Raw genomic sequence first — 13,220 nt, 5'->3', positions numbered from 1 at the left:
GAAAGTGGATAAATAAAAATGTAATTACTGTTAGTTACTGTTAAATAACAACCATTGTTAACTTTCATTTCCATCTAGTCCTTTGTTAAAGCCACAGGGATTCACTGAAGATGAGAAAAGCAGCTGCAAGTTTGGGATTCCTGCAGTATATTAGCACCATTTAATTTCCAAAAGTGTACATTTTGCATTTTTTTTTTCACCTCGTGTATGAATATTGTGGTTAGTTTTGTATTTGTGTACAGTAACACACAGGTTATGTTTCTTGTAGTGTTTTGTAGTTGCTCATAATATAGTATTTAATTTTTTAAATCTCTTTGTTATGTTTTCTATTCTTGTTCCATGTCAGGTTGAATTGAGAATTTCAGAAGTGGAAAGGATTAGTGAGAACATTTTGGTGTGCAACTAGACTGCAGAAGGTTCTAATCTAATTAGGAGAAGAATATGTTTTTAAAGAAGATACAAAACTTGCATTTCATTTTTCCATATTGAACAAAGACACAAGAGGGCAGTATTGAAACGTAGATAAAATCTCTCTTGGCAAGACTCTAAACTGACAAGGCACTGCAGTTTAACCTCACGGTCTAAATTCATATGCGGCTGCTGCATAATCCTATTGTTCCATTGAAAAAGGCACTGCATTATGAATGAAGGTGAAAACACCTCAAACCACTGGCCTGCTCACTTCTTACAAACACGTAAAATTTAGTTTCAAATTAAAGCCAACATAAATCTTCATTATGAAGTTTGGATCCCGTTCCAGATACCATGAACTGGGCCACAGAAGGTTGAATCAGTCCTTCCTAATGCATAATCCATGAGTTTTTATTTTTCCCTTGAAATCTGAGTTGCCTCTTTGAAGTGCTTTGTGGTGTTATTATACAGTGGTTTGACGAGTAATAATGTTGATGTCTTGTATGAACTGTAATTACTGGATCTGGAGGTAGGAGGGCAATGCCAAAATGGGGCTTGAAGTTTCAGTGTGGCCATGCTTTGATGTTTCATGGGTTGGGGGAAGTGGAGCAAAGCTGCTTTTTCACAGCAGAAAATTCCCACAAGGTGCTGAACTTTGTCTGACAGACAGGGACATAAGTAACTAACCCCTAATGGAGCATAGCGGCGAATAAAACAACTGTTCTTTCACAGAGAATAGCCATTTAACATTTGGCTTCAGTAATCACAGAATGCTAAAGAGTCTTGTCGCAGTGTAATTAAGTGTATCCTTTAAACACTCTTTAAACGATAAGCTTTCATTTGGATGTGTATGTATAAAACTGCACTGAGAGGGATAATGGGCTTTGTTTGGACACAGTAAACCAAACCAGCTGCACTGCACTGCATGATAATATTGTTTTCACTGGTGCCATCTCTGGCAGGCTTTCTGTATTTGTAATCCACCAGCTCCTCGTCCTCACTTCTATAATTTCAACACCGTCCTTCACTTCTGCGTAATACAGTGACCGGAGTGAAAGCGTCCTTGGCTGTGACTGTTGAGTCAACTGGAGGTGTGGTAATGTTTGTGCCCATGTGTGTTTTTGGCTGTCAGCATGTGAGAGGGCCTGAGTACATCAGGGCATGTATCCATCTGTGCGTGCGTGTGTGTGTGAACACGTGTGCGTCATTGCATTAGAAGTCCGTGAGTGTGTTTTCTGTGTGTTTGTGTTGCTCTTGAGCACAGCCATCCTGCAGAGGTGACTGTGAAACGATGGGAACAGGCATAACCGATGGAGGAAGAGGGGTTAACGGGCAGGCAGCAGGATATCCCATCACATTCGGAGTGTTGCTGCTGCGCCCACTTCCCTTAACTCTTCCCAGCAGCTGGATCCAGGAAGAGGTCAAGAGGGGTCAGGCAAGCTCCTCCCTTTGTCATTATCCTTCCATCACCTGCTGTCCTCTCTGTGCTGACAACAGAACTTTCTCTTCTGTCTCTTTTCTCCTGACGTATGCTTCTGGTCTTTATGGCCCTCACCCTCTTATTCTCTCTGTGTGACACTGCCTTTATGATTTTCGCATCATTTCTCCCCTCCATCTGGTCTCCAGTTTTCCCCTTTCCTAGCCTTTTATTTGTGTCTTTTTCCTCTTTTGATAGCCCGGCATCACCCTTAATTTCCTGATGTCATTTTCTCTCGTGGATACGGAGAATTTATGGGGTCTCTCTTGCTGTGAAATTTTTTTTTTTTTAAAGTCTTGCAGTTTATCTCTAGATCACAACTGAGATACTATACACCCAGTACTGCTTTCACAGACAGACTGGAAATTGAACAAAATTCTTTTAGAGGAGAATCTCTAGTGAGGAAGAGAGGCGAGGACTTAGTGTGTGCTGAGAGCCTAACACAGCCAAATGTGTGTCAAAAATCAAGCTGAAATCTGGGGCAAGTGGTAATGCAATATAGATGTTATGTCATCATAAATATTTGAAGATACACAACAATGTACTGTAATAGAATAATGTATGGGCATCGACTGGAATGAGCAACAGAGGTGATAATTTGACGTCTTTATATTCTGTGTCATGCAAATTTAAAGTCAGATCTTTCAGCGTTGTCGCAAAACACGCCAGTTGCCTAAAAATGGGGCAAACCTTTATTGATATAACTCAATCTTTAAACAGCGCTTCAATTCTTTAGCAAGGAGTTCAATATTTTAGGAAAAGCTCTATCTGTGAGTGGACCAGTCAAAGCTAGAAACTGCTGATTTGCATCTTACTCATTAGATTTGAAGTTCAGATGCATTCTTTATCTCGTAGATGTCTTCTGGTTTTTAGAGGAAAGTTGGTGCTCAGTGGTTCACACAGTATTTAAGCAGTATTTTCCCAGATGTGTTTTGACTTTCTTTGAACTCAAATCTCTTTATCGTCAGATACTTTGGCATCATTCTTTGTGTGGCTGCTTCCTCCTGTCTACGGAAATATGGAGTGAACTTGCTTAATGAGGAGACAAGAATATTTTTCCGCGATTTGAACAAAGATCACAGAACAGACGTCCAGAACACATCTCTCTCAAACAACATGCGCCTGACAACAAATCAGAACCACTGTTGAAACTTTGTAGATGAAAAACATTTACCACAGGAATTTTCTTTCCTGCCTGTCATAAGAAGCCAGTCCCACATTCAGAGCATTTACAAAATGTTCAAAGCTGCAAAGCTATTTTTGACGATTTCTGCCACCTTCACTAAAATGGTTTGTTATTAAAGTGGACATCGCACCTGTAAGTGCTATTTGATAAACAGAGTTCACTCCAATCGAGCTCGAATCAGGAATCACCTCACGTTTAAACCACTCGGCTCGCCGTGTTTTTCTGCAACATCAAATTATCTGTTAGTAGTAAAATGTTCAATCCAGCAGTTAGTGGCTGCGGCAGATTGTTGAGTTATAGCTGTTGAATATACCTGTAATGGCTCTGGTTGGGCCATTATCCTCCATGATATCTGGTTATTATCCCTGTCTGATTTATGCTGCTTCCGTCGACCCTCACCCACAGTGACCTACATTCCCTTTCATCTCACCCATCAATCATTTAGAAGTTCAAAGCTAAGGTCTGTCTGGGGAGGAACACAGAGGGCTTGATCATAATGACATTAACTCTCGGATGAAACTGTGAAAAAAATCCCTAATATTTCTGGATCTAAACTTGCTTTTGCTGTGAAGCTGGGGACAAGAAGGGATACAAACTGCAATACAAGCTATAATAAAAACACGCTGTTTTGACAATCAACTTCAACACACAGAATTATCCAGCCGTTATTAAGGGCAGCAGTAAATGCAGTTCCCGTGGTTTTTCATTACAAAGTCCAATTTCGACTGGTTCTTTTACCACCTACTGTTACATGGATCACAACCACTCAGCCCCAACCAGAAACAAACATAAGCAATTCAATAGAAGCAACCCATTAGGACTTCCCAGAAAGCAGGAATGACTCTAACAGGAATCATACCAGAATATGTCGTTGACTACAGGACATATTATTTACACAGAAACAAACAGACAGGCAGAGAGACATGGGCAGACAGGCAGAATGGCAATGAGATGCTAAAAGAAATTCCCAGGACTGAAAAATAGATGAGCCTTATGGGTGTGTCAGTAGAGGCTAGATGACTTATTCAGTGGGGTCTGTGTATACCTGTTATTAAATCAGCTACCACACACAAGGTGAAGTTTAAAGGTGGAGTTCGGGCACAAAATTGAGATGCTGGAGTTCAAATCTAGATTTGGAATTGGATCTGGATCAACAGTCTGGCATGAAGATGGGAATTATAATATGCAGTGTCAGGGGAACATCTGCTTCCACTTTGTATGCTGTTGTAGTTCTTCAGAGTGACGCTGCGCTCTGCAGCATCATTTCCTCATAAAATCAATTTCACTCAACACCTGATATGCATTCGTGGGTGCAACAAGGTACACTGTACTGTACACAATTATCTTGCTTGCTCATGTAGACAGAGCAAGGAGACAAAGGTCAGCTGCTTCTGGCAAAACGTCATAGGATATAAACCTGGGAAAACTTTTATACCTTTCAGTCCAAATAACCACAATTAACCTTTCTGTTGCATCAGGTCATGGAGATGAAGGGAATTTAGTCGATTGTTCCATAACAATTGCTGGATGTCAAGTCCTGGTTTTGTACTCAACATGCTGCATGTGGAAGAAGTGAACAGTTGTAAAGACATGAGGGACTTTTATGATGGCCAAATTGTTGGTGACTTAGACAAATGGTTCAGAGTATCTTCAAACAGCACTAGAGGAATAAATCATGAAGTGGCGACAAGGTGGTGGGGGAAGTGCATGACCAATGTGATCCGTGGCGGCTTCAAGTCACATCTTACAGGACTTAAGGGATCTGCTGCTTAGGTCTCGGGTCCTAGGCTTGATAGGTTTGGAGTTGTTTTGGCAGCACACAAAGGAACAACTGCATATTAAACAGGAGTTGTCGTAATGTTTTGGCTTTGTTTTGTATACATAATAGACTGACAGTCATTCAAAATCAGTTGCCTTTAATGATATCATCGAGGTAAAATTAGAGAAACTTCTGCTTTTAGTCAAATTTTCAAAGCAGTATCTCCTCATGTTGTGAAAAGAGAATATAGCAGATGAATTCTCGGCATAAAATGCAATGCCATAAAATTCCTTTTAAACTATTCTGGAATGGAAAATATTTTACAAGTTACTGCATTCATAGTCGTTCGGAGAAACACAATTCATTTGCAAAAACTTTGCACTTTCTATTGGATTCCCCAACACAGCAACTAACAGGGCAAGTCAAACAAAATACCCACTCTTTTCCCAAAATGCATCATCTACTTTGTCACCCTAATAGTCAGACAAGTTGGTATTGCAGGAGATTAAGCCTCAAATACCTCATTTTGCATATCAAGTACATTATCAAGGACTTCTTGAGGAAATTTAGCAAGAAGAATAACCCCTACATCACCAAAAAGCTGGAATTGCAAGACACTTCTGAAGAAGCATTATCAAGCATGTGACCATAAGAAGCAGCATCAACTTTATGGCTTTAAGCCTCATTGCTAAAAGTTTGGGACACTGGTTAAAACCTAAATAAAGAAGAGCTGCAGCCTATCTTAGGTGACAGCCTCTCCTAGTGTGAGACACCCTGGAGGTTGCCTGTCCATCACAGGTCTAACACAGAACGACAGATACACTCCAGAGAGAAACCCCCTTGCTGCCAATATGCAGGACGGAGTGTATTAAACACTCTTCATTTATAAAAACAGTAAATCCACATTTAGATTTTACCGTGTTTGCACCTACAGAAACAGAAATGAACTTACTGTATCCCAGTTTCTACACACTTGTAGAATACTCTGTAGTAAAAGTAGCATTTGCTCTTTCCCGCCCTAATGTTTCTATTTTGTTTACTACTTCTACCTTTGTGTTATCATTCTTGCATTTACCAGATGTTACAGAATTACCCATCTGTTCTAAAATGGAAAAATGTCAATAAACAGATTGGGGAACAAAATGAAAAACATCAAAATGTGGGGGGAAGCTAAAATGAAGCGTATTGCTCTAAGTGTAAGTACCTTCATAGACAATTTAAGGAAAGGGAATATTCATATTTGAGCACAGAGATTCATTCAAAGATTAACTATTTGAATAGAAGACTCCTGTAGCCTACCCACTGACTATAAGATAATTTGTTATTGATCTGATAAAGTTCCTTAGGTGACATGATGACACCTACAAAGCTTAGGTGAGAGGGCTCAAACACTGGATCTAAATTTCAGGAAAATATATGTGGACCTCAGAATATTTTATCCCAGAAATAGAAAAATTTATTCCAGCAATATTGAGGTTTGGTTATGAGGAACCATCTGGTTTGCTTGAACTCTCTTTCCATTTGCTGCTGACGTCAACAACCTCTCCCCTCTCCCTTTCAGACCTCATCAGCAGCATGACGTCCATTTGTGAGGGATAAGGGAGTAGGGAGCACACAGGCGCACATGGACAAGCACTCAGCCACCCCACCCATACACACACACACACACACACACACACATCACACACACACACACACACACACACACACACACACACACGCCACCACGAGTCTTTGTATCCAGGGCTTGAAAGGACGTTAGATTGACTTGCATATTAATTTCCCGGATACTTAGACAAACATAAGAGCTACTTGCCCAACCCTAAACTTAAAGCATGTTTCCGACTTAAATTTTGAAAACTTTAATAATTGATATCACAGAGAATAGGCAGTACCAAAGGGAACTCGCCATCACATCACTGTGTAAACAGCTGTATATCCCCACAATAAGAGTAATACCTGGAGCACGTAGATACACATTTATTCATGCACACATGCACACTGAATCCCATCTGAGATCCTAAACACTATGCTCTCTAACCATCACTCCTAGTTACAGACCTATCATGCAGAAATGCTAACTTATTCATGGCTTTCATGCCAACCTGGATGCAGAGAGGAAACTGAAGCTGGCTAGGGCAAGGCACAGCAGGCTGCTGTGTGTCTGCATATATGCATGTGTGTTTGTGCACGGATAATCATTCTTACAACATTTTTTTTCCCGGATGCTTTACTTGGCCATGTTTTACATCGATTTACGGTTATAGGTCAATTAATCAGAGATGTGTGCACTTAAAAACAGAGATGCACACATTTGGGACATAAATCCTGATGTACTTGCCTCTGACTTATAGCTTTTAATATTTTTTGAAACTGTCGACTTCATATCCTTACCAGAATACCGTGCTCTGCAGTGCCACATATTCATATTACAATATCACCTCTTAGTGGGAGCATTTGTGGCCAGTTTGCAATATCATAAAATTACAGGACACACACAAGCCCCTGATAAAAAATGATAAAACATTGTGAAAAATGTTAAACTGCTGCCGTGTTAAACATTCAGAGTTACCGTTGTTCATGTCCGTTATAAAACAGAGTAAAGTTCGTGCTTATGTTGCTGCTGCTGCTGCAGCTAGTCATTCCTGAATACAAAACATTTTCTTTTATTTAGCTAACAGCCGTTCTACTTGATTGAGTAGCACTGTTAGGGTAAAAATAATAACTAGAATTTTCCAGGAGACCAATTAAACTTGTGTGAAAGTGTCACTTGCCAGTAACACTTGGTGCTAAAAATGTGGTGACAATGGAAGATCTGTATATCCTGTAATACTTAATATTGTCTCCCAATTATCATAATATCACCCCCGAACCTCATTGTTTCACTCTGTCTCTCTGTCTCTCTCTCTCTCTGTGTTTGTGTTACAGGTTCAAGTGCGCAAATGTGTTAATCTAGGTTAATGTGCATTTGTGCACATATACATCCATAGGAATCCACCTGTGAGTGACGTCTCCCTGTGAGAACTTTCAGGCATCTGATGATCGTTATTCCACTGTTTACAGGCAACGGTTCCACATCGTTTTCATTTATATAATATATTCCTGTCTTTCTGCATAAATTGACTATCATCCAGGATCTGTAGAGCCTTCACTTGAGGTATTTGACAGTTACTTCACAAGGAGGAAATATAATAACAGATGTGTGATACACATAAACACAAAGACACACATGTGCACTCTGTAAGGAAAAGGAAAAGCAGAATATATGCTACTTAATTCCTGTTTTTTGTATGTTTGTAGGCATTGTTTTTAGTCACCAGTATGAACTATGTAACAACAATCTGCAGCTCATACATGTCTAACTTGCTTTATTGGGTATCAGGTATTATAATAGCTTCCGTTAAATGCAGAGAATAATTTGGTGTTGGTTAATTTAACACTGATGCTACACTGATTTTTTTTTTCTGATCATATTTTAACACAAATATTATCCTTTTTGTGAAAACCGGTGAGAATATGCGTGCACTTTGCGACATATTAAATCCCAGTAGGTTGAATAAGCTATCCTGATGATAAATTGGCCTAGTGTCACCATGTAGCTTATTTTAGTAGAAATGCACATAAGTTTTGCAGAATAAGGAATTCACTTTCTGTAAAAGGGCAGTAACTTGCAACGTGAATATATTTTAAATTAAAGTTCAATTAAAGCTTTGTTTTGCATATGAAATTAAACACATTAACAGAATATTATGGCCCTGAAAGTTGTGCAGACAGTTTAGTGAACTCTGACAGTGTTTCCACAAACCAACAGCATCATTTTCAGGCATGTAGGTGTTTGCCAGTGTTAGATTAGAAGCTTGTAAGCCTCACTTTCCTGTTTGTTTACAGCATCCACATTGGGATATCAATTATAAGATGACAGGAACAGCTGAACACAGAATGCACCAAACGTTGCATATAGAAAGATTAGTGATCAGCAGTATGTTCGCCTCAAGTTTTAGAGGAAAATACATATCTGCTGTTTTTTCTGTTTATACTCGGAAAATAAACAGGCTGCAGCACCCATTAGAGTACAAAGACGGCAGGTAGCATGCCGATTCAGTGATTGGCTGACAACAGTACAATAGCAGTTACCTCTGTAAATGGGCTCTGTTTCTTTCTCAGCTGTCTGTATGATCCACAGGTGAGCTGCAGCCATTAGGACTCGGGCAACAGCAGCAATGGCAGTTTTAACAAACGATGCTCCTCCAGCAGTCCAGCTGTAAAACACACAGCTCAGCAGGCCTCAAATAGACACCCAATCACCTACACCGTTTTGTGATATAAAGCACAACAAAACTCCAGTGTCTCCTGCAGGCTTAGTTACAAAACCTATACGAGTCTTTCAGATAAACACTGGAATAACTTGTGTGGAAACTGGTGATTCCAAGTACAGACATGACGTGCTTAAATATCTTCACATGAATGTAAAAGTACATATTACTCAAATACAGTATTTAAATATTATTTAGATTCTGTTTCTGCTTTTATGTATGTTTTTTATAAATGTTATTTTAAGTTTTTAAGTTGAAAATATGGTGCATTTTGTCTCTGTTCAAACTTGACTAGCTACAACATTAAACACAGTCGTTCTGTATTGGGTAGGGAGCCTGTCTTGCTTTCACTTTCCTGGGAGTATCCATTTAAGTGCTACTTTAGGAATTTTGGCATTCATGGCCTAGCTATCTAAAAAATCACTGTTTCATTTCATCAGCAATGCTAAAGCATTTCGTCTTTTCCAGTATGTTTTTGTTGGTGTTCTTGTTTCACCAATAGATTTTAAGGATTTTTATTTTATAGTGAGCTGTTTTGGAATGATTCTTATTCAGCAGCATTCTGAACCATATAGCAGAAGAGTTTTTACATCACTGTTTAATATTATTATCTTGGTGTTGAGGCTGTAATTACTTGATTCTCAGATGGGCTAAATTCTGGGATAAGCTGTGCAACTTTTGACAATCTCGACTGTATGTCTTTATTTCTTACTGATGTATAACTCTGCACATTTAGACTCACTTTTAGATGCACGACAAATTATTTAATTTATTAGGATGTTGTTTCCATTTTAATTTATGCAGGTTATGAGATCCATTCCACATGAACTGTATGTTGCAGTCATAGTGCATATCAGTGCAACAGCGGTTGCTTATGTAAATGTAAATAAATACACACTTGCATGTTATGAAAATTTATTTGTGATGATGTGTTAGCCCTGTGAATGACTGGGCGTACCCTGCCTCTCGCCCTATGGTAGCTGGGAAAGGCTCCAGCTACCATAGCTACCCCCCACCCTACCAAACCCTGACAAGGATAAGCAGAAGAGAAGGGATGTATGGATGTATGGATTACATTTATACAGTATTTGGGAGGTAATTACATAAAACCAAGTGTACAGTTTTGATATTGTACGAATTATTTAAGTGTTTCCATTTGATTCTGCTTATCTTTCACTTTGTGCCACTTTATATAAATAAAACACTTCTGTCTCTTCTGCATTTATCTGACAGCTGTAGTCACTTTTCATGTGATATGCTGTTATAGATGATACCAATGCTTCCAGCATTTTGGTCTTGTGATCACTTGAAAAACTCTCTATAGTCTGAGTCTTTTGTGCCATTTCAGTTATTAGTTATTTGCAGCTACAGCAAACATTTTCGCTTTAGCTTGTTTGATTTAAAAAAATAGAAAAACATTCTTTTAAATGTATGTTAAAAAGCAGTTCAAAGCAATGAATAGAAATGAGGTTAGAAATATTTTCCTGTTTCTTACATCCTTATTTACCATGTCATAAAATGTGATATTTGACGTGTGCCACTTTAGGAAAGCAGAGGGTTAAACTACAGATTAGTCAATAAAGTAGTAAAACCTAGCTCCACCTTGGTTAAGCAGAACAGTAACGTATTCTACTTTTTATAGTTTTACTTTATTTTTTACTTTGAAAGCAGGAATCTTACTTACTTGTAATTAAGTATTTTTCCAGTGGTGAGACTTTTTGCTAACAGAAGAAAAGGCAGCAAAGGAGGCTGAAGTGCCAAAGGAACAGGAAATTGCTGCACGTTGCTACTAAACTTTTAAAGCCACACAGTGGCAGAAGGTGCCTGTGATCCTTAAAGGCCAGCACAAGGATGTGAATTAGTTGTAAGACATTACTGGAAGCCAATAAAATGAGCAGAGGATATCTGTGACACTCCAGGAAGTTAATGTCATGGATTCTGTACTACAGGCTGGAGAGAAGACAGGCGAATATAAGAGCTGTACTCTTTTAGTCAGGAGATGTAAAAAGGCCTGAGTGTGAGCCGAGCTGAGTCCCTGAAGAATCGCTGTTGTGTGCCTGCTGTCTGTCCCAGTCTGGGCTCTGATGGTTGCTCTATTTCAACCACAGTTCTTCCACACACAGAGTCCTAATGCGCCTGGGATAACTTTACCAAGATAAGCGAGATAAGCTCTGACATGAGCATATTTCCAGAGTTCAAACTAACTGGCGTATATCTTGACATTATTGAGCTCGAATTATATCCCGCCCGCCTCCCACACTTTGCAACACTTCCACTTCAAAGTGTATGTGAGAGTGTGAGAGAGAGCGAGTGGGATAGAGGGAGAGAGATTAAAGATTGTAAAGACGGAGTATGTGAAATACACAGGAGTTGTATGTAGTTTGATTTGGTTTGAAACTTGGAGCATTTGCCTGACTATTGATGTTAGAAGATCGAGATACTTTTCTCATCTGGGTGTGTGTGTAGTAGCTATAATGATTCACCTGCATTCGTCAACAGCACGCAGTACATTGATATCAAACGCATTTCTCACACAGATTTAATGATTTCACACAAAATTGTTGCTTATAATTATACTATAAGATGAGATTCATTCCAGTCAAATATTTGCCAAAGAGGTGTTTTTGTTTGGATGCACCTCACGTTTTAATTCCAGCCGGTTCAATATAAGATTTTTCTAACAACTACACAGATATCTGCAGTGAAAAAAAGATAAAAGCAGCAAAGCGATTATGTTTCCTCCATCACATTGTACAGTCCTCTATAATGCCTCAACTGCATGATGTTAAATGAGTTTTGCTTTTAAAGCAAATTAAATGATAACAGATGAGGCAAGGGTTGGCAGACAGGAGTGCATTAGTTTACACTGAGGAACCACTGTATAGAGTTTGGCATTGGGCCGGTGGAGACACACTGTACTGAACTGTTACAGTAACATTATAGCAATAGTGCCTGACAGGCTTATACTCAGGAGCACAATTACACACACACACACACACACACACACACACACACACACACACACACACACACAGCTGCGTTCACAGGTGGCTTGTTATAATGTAATGATAAGCCCAAACCCTGACACAAGTTAGCTTTGCCTCTCATGAGTTTTTTTGACATGATCTAGATGTCGACATACATGCTCACAGATACACAAAACACAGTATATGACAGAACACACACACACACACACACACACACACACACACACACACACACACACACACACACACACACACACATGCAAGCAGTTATGTTTGTGCTTTGTGGCAGGCTTTCAGTTTTAAATGTAACAAATTGATGTTGATTTTGGCTTAGTTTAATGCTGGGTGTACACACTAGTGTGTGTGTGTGTGTGTGTGTGTGTGTGTGTGTGTGTGTGTGTGTGTGTGTGTGTGTGTGTGTGTGTGTAAGAGAGTCGGGGAAAGGCTAAGTGGAGCACGCATCGCTAACATCAGATAGTTCATGTAGCATAAATTTAAGCAACAACTTTTTGAACTTCGCTGTTGTTTTCAGATGTTTACCTGATGGCCTCTCTGATGAGATGAGGGTCAAGGAAAGGGAAAGGGCTCATTTGTAAAGTCCCAGTTACAGCAGTGTGCGTGCGCGCGTGCCAGGCCCGGGACCACCTAAGAGGGAAGGCGGTAGGCGCACTGAGATCAGCGCAGAGACAACTGGCAGCAGACTTTGAACCTGATCATATTCCGATTCGCATTGACAAAAGCGGCGGCGGCGGGGGGGTCGAAGGAGGACCTGCATCTTTATTGTGTCATCAAAATTACCAGTGACAGTTTGCATCCGCGGCCCGGAGCAGAGCAGCATACAGAATACCAGTTAATCTTATTGACATTCCCAGTAACCTCTTTGTTGTTTTTTTTCTGTGTCGACACTATTAATAGCCCCCAAGATTTCTCTTTCTCCAACGCGCATTCCACTGCGTAAAAATAGAAATACAGTTGTCCATAACTGGCACCCATTGACACAATAGCTCCCGTTCCATAGACGTAGCTCCTCCCTATGCATGTGTGAGAGAGAGTGTGTGTGTAGCGGGTGGGTGACAGCTGGGCTTGC

This window comes from Oreochromis aureus, linkage group 12, assembly GCF_013358895.1.
Source record: "Oreochromis aureus strain Israel breed Guangdong linkage group 12, ZZ_aureus, whole genome shotgun sequence".
In the NCBI taxonomy this organism is placed as follows: domain Eukaryota; kingdom Metazoa; phylum Chordata; class Actinopteri; order Cichliformes; family Cichlidae; genus Oreochromis; species Oreochromis aureus.
This window is presented reverse-complemented; position numbering follows the sequence as displayed.